The sequence below is a fragment of the Oncorhynchus keta genome, unplaced genomic scaffold (genome assembly GCF_023373465.1).
Source record: "Oncorhynchus keta strain PuntledgeMale-10-30-2019 unplaced genomic scaffold, Oket_V2 Un_contig_6311_pilon_pilon, whole genome shotgun sequence".
Classification (NCBI taxonomy): domain Eukaryota; kingdom Metazoa; phylum Chordata; class Actinopteri; order Salmoniformes; family Salmonidae; genus Oncorhynchus; species Oncorhynchus keta.
In genome coordinates, this window is record NW_026288788.1 from 71108 (window position 1) to 82249 (window position 11142).

At 45.9% G+C, this 11142-nt stretch overlaps 1 long non-coding RNA gene across 7 annotated transcripts; it reads left to right on the forward strand.

The window, feature by feature from the left end:
- The first annotated feature begins 1683 nt into the window (after positions 1–1683).
- On the forward strand, positions 1684–6897 carry LOC127925816 (uncharacterized). Of its 7 annotated transcripts, XR_008122348.1 has the most exons (6): positions 1684–2169; positions 2360–2413; positions 2464–2517; positions 2886–3129; positions 4832–4881; positions 6152–6316. It is a non-coding gene; the product is annotated as an uncharacterized LOC127925816 (long non-coding RNA). The 7 variants fall into 7 exon arrangements; XR_008122349.1 differs by lacking the exons at positions 4832–4881; positions 6152–6316 and adding an exon at positions 6730–6897 and having other exon boundaries at positions 2886–2994; XR_008122350.1 differs by lacking the exons at positions 4832–4881; positions 6152–6316 and adding an exon at positions 6383–6431 and having other exon boundaries at positions 2886–3102.
- The last annotated feature ends 4245 nt before the right edge of the window (positions 6898–11142 follow it).

Consider the following 11142-nt stretch of genomic DNA (forward strand, 5'->3'; position numbering starts at 1 on the left):
TGGTAGTAGGTGTCTTTGAACGGGGGTATGGTAGTAGGTGTCTTTGAACGGGGTATGGTAGTAGGTGGTAGTATGGTATGGTAGTAGGTGTCTTTGAACGGGGTATGGTAGTAGGTGGTAGTATGGTATGGTAGTAGGTGCCTTTGAACGGGGTATGGTAGTAGGTGTCTTTGAACAGGGTATGGTAGTAGGTGGTAGTATGGTATGGTAGTAGGTGTCTTTGAACGGGGTATGGTAGTAGGTGGTAGTATGGTATGGTAGTAGGTGTCTTTGAACAGGGTATGGTAGTAGGTGCCTTTGAACGGGGTATGGTAGTAGGTGGTAGTATGGTATGGTAGTAGGTGTCTTTGAACAGGGTATGGTAGTAGGTGCTTTTGAACGGGGTATGGTAGTAGGTGTCTTTGAACGGGGTATGGTAGTAGGTGTCTTTGAACGGGGTATGGTAGTAGGTGTCTTTGAACAGGGTATGGTAGTAGGTGCCTTTGAACGGGGTATGGTAGTAGGTGTCTTTGAACGGGGTACGGTAGTAGGTGTCTTTGAACGGGGTATGGTAGTAGGTGCCTTTGAACGGGGTATGGTAGTAGGTGCCTTTGAACGGGGGGTACGGTAGTAGGTGTCTTTGAACGGGGTACGGTAGTAGGTGCCTTTGAACGGGGTATGGTAGTAGGTGTCTTTGAACGGGGTACGGTAGTAGGTGTCTTTGAACGGGGTATGGTAGTAGGTGTCTTTGAACGGGGTATGGTAGTAGGTGCCTTTGAACAGGGTATGGTAGTAGGTGCCTTTGAATGGGGTATGGTAGTAGGTGCCTTTGAACGGGGTATGGTAGTAGGTGTCTTTGAACGGGGTATGGTAGTAGGTGTCTTTGAACGGGGTATGGTAGTAGGTGCCTTTGAACGGGGTATGGTAGTAGGTGCCTTTGAACGGGGTATGGTAGTAGGTGTCTTTGAACGGGGTATGGTAGTAGGTGTCTTTGAACGGGGTATGGTAGTAGGTGTCTTTGAACGGGGTATGGTAGTAGGTGTCTTTGAACGGGTATGGTGGTAGGTGTCTTTGAACGGGGTATGGTAGTAGGTGTCTTTGAACGGGGTATGGTAGTAGGTGTCTTTGAACGGGGTATGGTAGTAGGTGTCTTTGAACGGGGTATGGTAGTAGGTGCCTTTGAACGGGGTATGGTAGTAGGTGGTAGTATGGTATGGTAGTAGGTGTCTTTGAACGGGGTTTGGTAGTAGGTGTCTTTGAACGGGGTATGGTAGTAGGTCTCTTTGAACAGGGTATGGTAGTAGGTGCCTTTTGAACGGGGTATGGTAGTAGGTGTCTTTGAACGGGGTATGGTAGTAGGTGTCTTTGAACGGGGTATGGTAGTAGGTGTCTTTGAACGAGGTATGGTAGTAGGTGCCTTTGAACGGGGTATGGTAGTAGGTGCCTTTGAACGGGGGTATGGTAGTAGGTGTCTTTGAACGGGGTATGGTAGTAGGTGTCTTTGAACGGGGTATGGTAGTAGGTGTCTTTGAACGGGGTATGGTAGTAGGTGGTAGTATGGTATGGTAGTAGGTGTCTTTGAACGGGGTATGGTTGTAGGTGGTAGTATGGTATGGTAGTAGGTGTCTTTGAACGGGGTATGGTAGTAGGTGCCTTTGAACGGGGTATGGTAGTAGGTGTCTTTGAACGGGGTATGGTAGTAGGTGTCTTTGAACGGGGTATGGTGGTAGGTGCCTTTGAACGGGGTATGGTAGTAGGTGTCTTTGAACGGGGTATGGCAGTAGGTGGTAGTATGGTATGGTAGTAGGTGTCTTTGAATGGGGTATGGTAGTAGGTGGTAGTATGGTATGGTAGTAGGTGTCTTTGAACGGGGTATGGTTGTAGGTGGTAGTATGGTATGGTAGTAGGTGCCTTTGAACGGGGTATGGTAGTAGGCGTCTTTGAACGGGGTATGGTGGTAGTATGGTATGGAAGTAGGTGTCTTTGAACGGGGTGTGGTAGTAGGTGGTAGTATGGTATGGTAGTAGGTGTCTTTGAACGGGGTATGGTAGTAGGTGTCTTTGAACGGGGTATGGTAGTAGGTGTCTTTGAACGGGGTATGGTAGTTGGTGTCTTTGAACGGGGTATGGTAGTAGGTGTCTTTGAACGGGGTATGGTAGTAGGTGTCTTTGTAGTATGGTATGGTAGTTGGTGTCTTTGAACGGGGTATGGTAGTAGATGTATTTGTAGTATGGTATGGTAGGAGGTGTCTTTGAACAGGGTATGGTAGTAGGTGTCTTTGAACGGGGTATGGTAGTAGGTGTCTTTGAACGGGGTATGGTAGTAGGCGTCTTTGAACGGGGTATGGTAGTAGGTGTCTTTGAACGGGGTATGGTAGTAGCAGTCTTTGAACGGGGTATGGTAGTAGGTGTCTTTGAACGGGGTATGGTAGTAGGTGTCTTTGAACGGGGTATGGTAGTAGGTGGTAGTATGGTATGGTAGTAGGTGTCTTTGAACGGGGTATGGTAGTTGGTGTCTTTGAACGGGGTATGGTAGTAGGTGTCTTTGAACGGGGTATGGTAGTAGGTGTCTTTGAACGGGGTATGGTAGTAGGTGTCTTTGAACGGGGTATGGTAGTAGGTGTCTTTGAACGGGGTATGGTAGTAGGTGGTAGTATGGTATGGTAGTAGGTGGTAGTAGGTGCCTTTGAACGGGGTATGGTAGTAGGTGTCTTTGAACGGGGTATGGTAGTAGGTGGTAGTATGGTATGGTAGTAGGTGTCTTTGAACGGGGTATGGTAGTAGGTGGTAGTATGGTATGGTAGTAGGTGTCTTTGAACGGGGTATGGTAGTAGGTGGTAGTATGGTATGGTAGTAGGTGTCTTTGAATGGGGTATGGTAGTAGGTGGTAGTATTGTATGGAAGTAGGTGTCTTTGAACGGGGTATGGTAGTAGGTGTCTTTGAACGGGGTATGGTAGTTGGTGTCTTTGAACGGGGTATGGTAGTAGGTGTATTTGTAGTATGGTATGGTAGGAGGTGTCTTTGAACAGGGTATGGTAGTAGGTGTCTTTGAACGGGGTATGGTAGTAGGTGTCTTTGAACGGGGTATGGTAGTAGGCGTCTTTGAACGGGGTATGGTAGTAGGTGTCTTTGAACGGGGTATGGTAGTAGGTGTCTTTGAACGGGGTATGGTAGTAGGTGTCTTTGAACGGGGTATGGTAGTAGGTGTCTTTGAACGGGGTATGGTAGTAGGTGTCTTTGAACGGGGTATGGTAGTAGGTGTCTTTGAACGGGGTATGGTAGTAGGTGTCTTTGAACGGGGTATGGTAGTAGGTGGTAGTATGGTATGGTAGTAGGTGTCTTTGAACGGGGTATGGTAGTAGGTGTCTTTGAACGGGGTATGGTAGTAGGTGTCTTTGAACGGGGTATGGTAGTAGGTGTCTTTGAACGGGGTATGGTAGTAGGTGTCTTTGAACGGGGTATGGTAGTAGGTGTCTTTGAACGGGGTATGGTAGTAGGTGTCTTTGAACGGGGTATGGTAGTAGGTGTCTTTGAACGGGGTATGGTAGTAGGTGTCTTTGAACGGGGTATGGTAGTAGGTGTCTTTGAACGGGGTATGGTAGTAGGTGGTAGTATGGTATGGTAGTAGGTGTCTTTGAACGGGGTATGGTAGTAGGTGTCTTTGAACGGGGTATGGTAGTAGGTGTCTTTGAACGGGGTATGGTAGTAGGTGTCTTTGAACGGGGTATGGTAGTAGGTGGTAGTATGGTATGGTAGTAGGTGTCTTTGAACGGGGTATGGTAGTAGGTGTCTTTGAACGGGTACGGTAGTAGGTGCCTTTGAACGGGGTATGGTAGTAGGTGGTAGTATGGTATGGTAGTAGGTGTCTTTGAACGGGGTATGGTAGTAGGTGTCTTTGAACGGGGTATGGTAGTAGGTGCCTTTGAACGGGGTATGGTAGTAGGTGTCTTTGAACGGGGTATGGTAGTAGGTGGTAGTATGGTATGGTAGTAGGTGTCTTTGAACGGGGTATGGTAGTAGGTGGTAGTATGGTATGGTAGTAGGTGTCTTTGAACGGGGTATGGTAGTAGGTGTCTTTGAACGGGGTATGGTAGTAGGTGTCTTTGAACGGGGTATGGTAGTAGGTGTCTTTGAACGGGGTATGGTAGTAGGTGGTAGTATGGTATGGTAGTAGGTGTCTTTGAACGGGGTATGGTAGTAGGTGTCTTTGAACGGGGTATGGTAGTAGGTGTCTTTGAACGGGGTATGGTAGTAGGTGTCTTTGAACAGGGTATGGTAGTAGGTGGTAGTATGGTATGGTAGTAGGTGTCTTTGAACGGGGTATGGTAGTAGGTGGTAGTATGGTATGGTAGTAGGTGTCTTTGAACGGGGTATGGTAGTAGGTGGTAGTATGGTATGGTAGTAGGTGTCTTTGAACGGGGTATGGTAGTAGGTGGCAGTATGGTATGGTAGTAGGTGTCTTTGAACGGGGTATGGTAGTAGGTGGTAGTATGGTATGGTAGTAGGTGTCTTTGAACAGGGTATGGTAGTAGGTGGTAGTATGGTATGGTAGTAGGTGTCTTTGAACGGGGTATGGTAGTAGGTGGTAGTATGGTATGGTAGTAGGTGTCTTTGAACGGGGTATGGTAGTAGGTGGTAGTATGGTATGGTAGTAGGTGTCTTTGAACGGGGTATGGTAGTAGGTGGTAGTATGGTATGGTAGTAGGTGTCTTTGAACGGGGTGTGGTAGTAGGTGGTAGTATGGTATGGTAGTAGGTGCCTTTGAACGGGGTATGGTAGTAGGCGTCTTTGAACGGGGTATGGTGGTAGTATGGTATGGAAGTAGGTGTCTTTGAACGGGGTGTGGTAGTAGGTGGTAGTATGGTATGGTAGTAGGTGCCTTTGAACGGGGTATGGTAGTAGGTGTCTTTGAACGGGGTATGGTAGTAGGTGCCTTTGAACGGGGTATGGTAGTTGGTGTCTTTGAACGGGGTATGGTAGTAGGTGGTAGTATGGTATGGTAGTAGGTGTCTTTGAACGGGGTATGGTAGTAGGTGTCTTTGAACGGGGTATGGTGGCAGGTGTCTTTGAACGGGGTATGGTAGTAGGGTATGGTGGTATGGTGTTATGGTAGTAGGTGTCTTTGAACGGGGTATGGTAGTAGGTGTCTTTGAACGGGGTATGGTAGTAGGTGTCTTTGAACGGGGTATGGTAGTAGGTGTCTTTGAACGGGGTATGGTAGTAGGTGTCTTTGAACGGGGTATGGTAGTAGGTGTCTTTGAACGGGGTATGGTAGTAGGTGTCTTTGAACGGGGTATGGTAGTAGGTGTCTTTGAACGGGGTATGGTAGTAGGTGCCTTTGAACGGGGTATGGTAGTAGGTGTCTTTGAACGGGGTATGGTAGTAGGTGTCTTTGAACGGGGTATGGTAGTAGGTGTCTTTGAACGGGGTATGGTAGTAGGTGCCTTTGAACGGGGTATGGTAGTAGGTGCCTTTGAACGGGGTATGGTAGTAGGTGCCTTTGAACGGGGTATGGTGGTAGGTGCCTTTGAACGGGTATGGTAGTAGGTGCCTTTGAAAGGGGTATGGTAGTAGGTGCCTTTGAATGGGGTATGGTAGTAGGTGCCTTTGAACGGGGTATGGTAGTAGGTGTCTTTGAACGGGGTATGGTAGTAGGTGTCTTTGAACGGGGTATGGTAGTAGGTCTCTTTGAACGGGGTATGGTAGTAGGTGTCTTTGAACGGGGTATGGTAGTAGGTGTCTTTGAACGGGGTATGGTAGTAGGTGTCTTTGAACGGGGTATGGTAGTAGGTGCCTTTGAACGGGGTATGGTAGTAGGTGCCTTTGAACGGGTTATGGTAGTAGGTGTCTTTGAACGGGGTATGGTAGTAGGTGTCTTTGAACGGGGTATGGTAGTAGGTGTCTTTGAACGGGGGGTATGGTAGTAGGTGCCTTTGAACGGGGTATGGTAGTAGGTGTCTTTGAACGGGGTATGGTAGTAGGTGTCTTTGAACGGGGTATGGTAGTAGGTGCCTTTGAACGGGGTATGGTAGTAGGTGTCTTTGAACGGGGTATGGTAATAGGTGGTAGTAGGTGGTAGTAGGTGGTAGTATGGTATGGTAGTAGGTGGTAGTAGGTGGTAGTAGGTGGTAGTAGGTGGTAGTAGGTGTCTTTGAACAGGGTATGGTAGTAGGTGCCTTTGAACGGGGTATGGTAGTAGGTGGTAGTATGGTATGGTAGTAGGTGTCTTTGAACGGGGTATGGTAGTAGGTGTCTTTGAACGGGGTATGGTAGTAGGTGTCTTTGAACGGGGTATGGTAGTAGGTGGTAGTAGGTGGTAGTAGGTGGTAGTATGGTATGGTAGTAGGTGGTAGTAGGTGGTAGTAGGTGGTAGTAGGTGTCTTTGAACGGGGTATGGTAGTAGGTGGTAGTATGGTATGGTAGTAGGTGGTAGTATGGTATGGTAGTAGGTGTCTTTGAACGGGGGTATGGTAGTAGGTGGTAGTATGGTATGGTAGTAGGTGTCTTTGAACGGGGTATGGTAGTAGGTGGTAGTATGGTATGGTAGTAGGTGTCTTTGAACGGGGTATGGTAGTAGGTGGTAGTATGGTATGGTAGTAGGTGTCTTTGAACGGGGTATGGTAGTAGGTGGTAGTATGGTATGGTAGTAGGTGTCTTTGAACGGGGTATGGTAGTAGGTGGTAGTATGGTATGGTAGTAGGTGTCTTTGAACGGGGTATGGTAGTAGGTGGTAGTATGGTATGGTAGGAGGTGTCTTTGAACAGGGTATGGTAGTAGGTGTCTTTGTAGTATGGTATGGTAGTTGGTGTCTTTGAACGGGGTATGGTAGTAGGCGTCTTTGAATGGGGTATGGTAGTAGGCGTCTTTGAACGGGGTATGGTAGTAGGTGTCTTTGAACGGGGTATGGTAGTAGGTGTCTTTGAACGGGGTATGGTAGTAGGTGTCTTTGAACGGGGGTATGGTAGTAGGTGTCTTTGAACGTGGTATGGTAGTAGGTGTCTTTGAACAGGGTATGGTAGTTGGTGTCTTTGAATGGGGTATGGTAGTAGGTGTCTTTGAACGGGGTATGGTAGTAGTTGCCTTTGAACGGGGTATGGTAGTAGGTGTCTTTGAACAGGGTATGGTAGTAGGTGTCTTTGAACAGGGTATGGTAGTAGGTGGTAGTATGGTATGGTAGTAGGTGTCTTTGAACAGGGTACGGTAGTAGGTGTCTTTGAACAGGGTATGGTAGTAGGTGGTAGTATGGTATGGTAGTAGGTGGTAGTAGGTGGTAGTATGGTATGGTAGTAGGTGGTAGTAGGTGGTAGTATGGTATGGTAGTAGGTGTCTTTGAACAGGGTATGGTAGTATGTGTCTTTGAACGGGGTATGGTAGTAGGTGGTAGTATGGTATGGTAGTAGGTGGTAGTATGGTATGGTAGTATGGTATGGTAGTAGGTGGTAGTATGGTATGGTAGTAGGTGGTAGTAGGTGGTAGTATGGTATGGTAGTATGGTATGGTAGTAGGTGGTAGTATGGTACGGTAGTAGGTGGTAGTATGGTATGGTAGTAGGTGGTAGTATGGTATGGTAGTAGGTGGTAGTATGGTATGGTAGTAGGTGGTAGTATGGTATGGTAGTAGGTGGTAGTAGGTGGTAGTATGGTATGGTAGTAGGTGGTAGTAGGTGGTAGTATGGTATGGTAATAGGTGTCTTTGAACAGGGTATGGTAGTAGGTGTCTTTGAACAGGGTATGGTAGTAGGTGGTAGTATGGTATGGTAGTAGGTGGTAGTATGGTATGGTAGTATGGTATGGCAGTAGGTGGTAGTATGGTATGGTAGTAGGTGGTAGTAGGTGGTAGTATGGTATGGTAGTATGGTATGGTAGTAGGTGGTAGTATGGTATGGTAGTAGGTGGTAGTATGGTATGGTAGTATGGTATGGTAGTATGGTATGGTAGTATGGTATGGTAGTAGGTGGTAGTATGGTATGGTAGTAGGTGGTAGTATGGTATGGTAGTAGGTGGTAGTATGGTATGGTAGTAGGTGGTAGTATGGTATGGTAGTAGGTGGTAGTATGGTATGGTAGTAGGTGGTAGTATGGTATGGTAGTAGGTGGTAGTATGGTATGGTAGTAGGTGGTAGTATGGTATGGTAGTAGGTGGTAGTATGGTATGGTAGTAGGTGGTAGTATGGTATGGTAGTAGGTGGTAGTATGGTATGGTAGTAGGTGGTAGTATGGTATGGTAGTAGGTGGTAGTAGGTGGTAGTATGGTATGGTAGTAGGTGGTAGTATGGTATGGTAGTAGGTGGTAGTATGGTATGGTAGTAGGTGGTAGTATGGTATGGTAGTAGGTGGTAGTATGGTATGGTAGTAGGTGGTAGTAGGTGGTAGTATGGTATGGTAGTAGGTGGTAGTATGGTATGGTAGTAGGTGGTAGTATGGTATGGTAGTAGGTGGTAGTAGGTGGTAGTATGGTATGGTAGTAGGTGGTAGTATGGTATGGTAGTAGGTGGTAGTATGGTATGGTAGTAGGGTATGGTAGTATGGTATGGTAGTAGGTGGTAGTAGGGTATGGTAGTAGGTGGTAGTAGGTGGTAGTATGGTATGGTAGTAGGTGGTAGTATGGTATGTAGTAGGTGGTAGTATGGTATGTAGTAGGTGGTAGTATGGTATGGTAGTAGGTGGTAGTAGGTGGTAGTATGGTATGGTAGTAGGTGGTAGTATGGTATGGTAGTAGGTGGTAGTATGGTATGGTAGTAGGTGGTAGTAGGTGGTAGTATGGTATGGTAGTAGGTGGTAGTATGGTATGGTAGTAGGTGGTAGTATGGTATGGTAGTAGGTGGTAGTATGGTATGGTAGTAGGTGGTAGTATGGTATGGTAGTAGGTGGTAGTAGGTGGTAGTATGGTATGGTAGTAGGTGGTAGTATGGTATGGTAGTAGGTGGTAGTATGGTATGGTAGTAGGTGGTAGTATGGTATGGTAGTAGGTGGTAGTATGGTATGGTAGTAGGTGGTAGTATGGTATGGTAGTAGGTGGTAGTAGGTGGTAGTATGGTATGGTAGTAGGTGGTAGTATGGTATGGTAGTATGGTATGGTAGTATGGTATGGTAGTAGGTGGTAGTAGGTGGTAGTAGGTGGTAGTATGGTATGGTAGTAGGTGGTAGTATGGTATGGTAGTAGGTGGTAGTATGGTATGGTAGTAGGTGGTAGTATGGTATGGTAGTAGGTGGTAGTAGGGTATGGTAGTAGGTGGTAGTATGGTATGGTAGTAGGTGGTAGTAGGTGGTAGTATGGTATGGTAGTAGGTGGTAGTATGGTATGGTAGTAGGTGGTAGTATGGTATGGTAGTAGGTGGTAGTATGGTATGGTAGTAGGTGGTAGTATGGTATGGTAGTAGGTGGTAGTATGGTATGGTAGTAGGTGGTAGTATGGTATGGTAGTAGGTGGTAGTATGGTATGGTAGTAGGTGGTAGTATGGTATGGTAGTAGGTGGTAGTATGGTATGGTAGTAGGTGGTAGTATGGTATGGTAGTAGGTGGTAGTAGGTGGTAGTATGGTATGGTAGCAGGTGGTAGTAGGGTATGGTAGTAGGTGGTAGTATGGTATGGTAGTAGGTGGTAGTATGGTATGGTAGTAGGTGGTAGTATGGTATGGTAGTAGGTGGTAGTAGGTGTCTCACCGGTTTGTGTCAAGAACTGCAACGCCGCTGGGGTTTTCACTCAAATGTTTCCTGTGTGTTTCAAGAATGGTCCCCCATCTCTACATTTGAACTTTATGCAGTGTTGTGGTATCTCTCTTGTTGTAATGTCTTAGGTCTCTCTTTATGTGGTGTTGTGGTATCTCTCTTGTTGTAATGTCTTAGGTCTCTCTTTATGTGGTGCTGTGGTATCTCTCTTAACGTGATGTCTTAGGTCTCTCTTTATGTGGTGTTGTGGTATCTCTCTTAACGTGATGTCTTAGGTCTCTCTTTATGTGGTGTTGTAGTATCTCTCTTGTTGTAATGTCTTAGGTCTCTCTTTATGTGGTGTTGTAGTATCTCTCTTGTTGTAATGTCTTAGTTCTCTCTTTATGTGGTGCTGTGGTATCTCTCTTAACGTGATGTCTTAGGTCTCTCTTTATGTGGTGTTGTGGTATCTCTCTTAACGTGATGTCTTAGGTCTCTCTTTATGTGGTGTTGTAGTATCTCTCTTGTTGTAATGTCTTAGGTCTCTCTTTATGTGGTGTTGTAGTATCTATATATATTATTATTATTATTATTATATTATCTCTCTTGTTGTAATGTCTTAGTTCTCTCTTTATGTGGTGCTGTGGTATCTCTCTTAACGTGATGTCTGAGGTCTCTCTTTATGTGGTGTTGTGGTATCTCTCTTGTTGTAATGTCTTAGGTCTCTCTTTATGTGGTGCTGTGGTATCTCTCTTAACGTGATGTCTTAGGTCTCTCTTTATGTGGTGTTGTGGTATCTCTCTTGTTGTAATGTCTTAGGTCTCTCTTTATGTGGTGCTGTGGTATCTCTCTTAACGTGATGTCTGAGGTCTCTCTTTATGTGGTGTTGTGGTATCTCTCTTGTTGTAATGTCTTAGGTCTCTCTTTATGTGGTGCTGTGGTATCTCTCTTAACGTGATGTCTGAGGTCTCTCTTTATGTGGTGCTGTGGTATCTCTCTTAACGTGATGTCTGAGGTCTCTCTTTATGTGGTGCTGTGGTATCTCTCTTAACGTGATGTCTTAGGTCTCTCTTTATGTGGTGCTGTGGTATCTCTCTTAACGTGATGTCTGAGGTCTCTCTTTATGTGGTGTTGTGGTATCTCTCTTGTTGTAATGTCTTAGGTCTCTCTTTATGTGGTGTTGTGGTATCTCTCTTAACGTGATGTCTTAGTTCTCTCTTTATGTGGTGTTGTGGTATCTCTCTTGTTGTAATGTCTTAGGTCTCTCTTTATGTGGTGCTGTGGTATCTCTCTTAACGTGATGTCTGAGGTCTCTCTTTATGTGGTGCTGTGGTATCTCTCTTAACGTGATGTCTTAGGTCTCTCTTTATGTGGTGCTGTGGTATCTCTCTTAACGTGATGTCTGAGGTCTCTCTTTATGTGGTGTTGTGGTATCTCTCTTGTTGTAATGTCTTAGGTCTCTCTTTATGTGGTGTTGTGGTATCTCTCTTAACGTGATGTCTTAGTTCTCTCTTTATG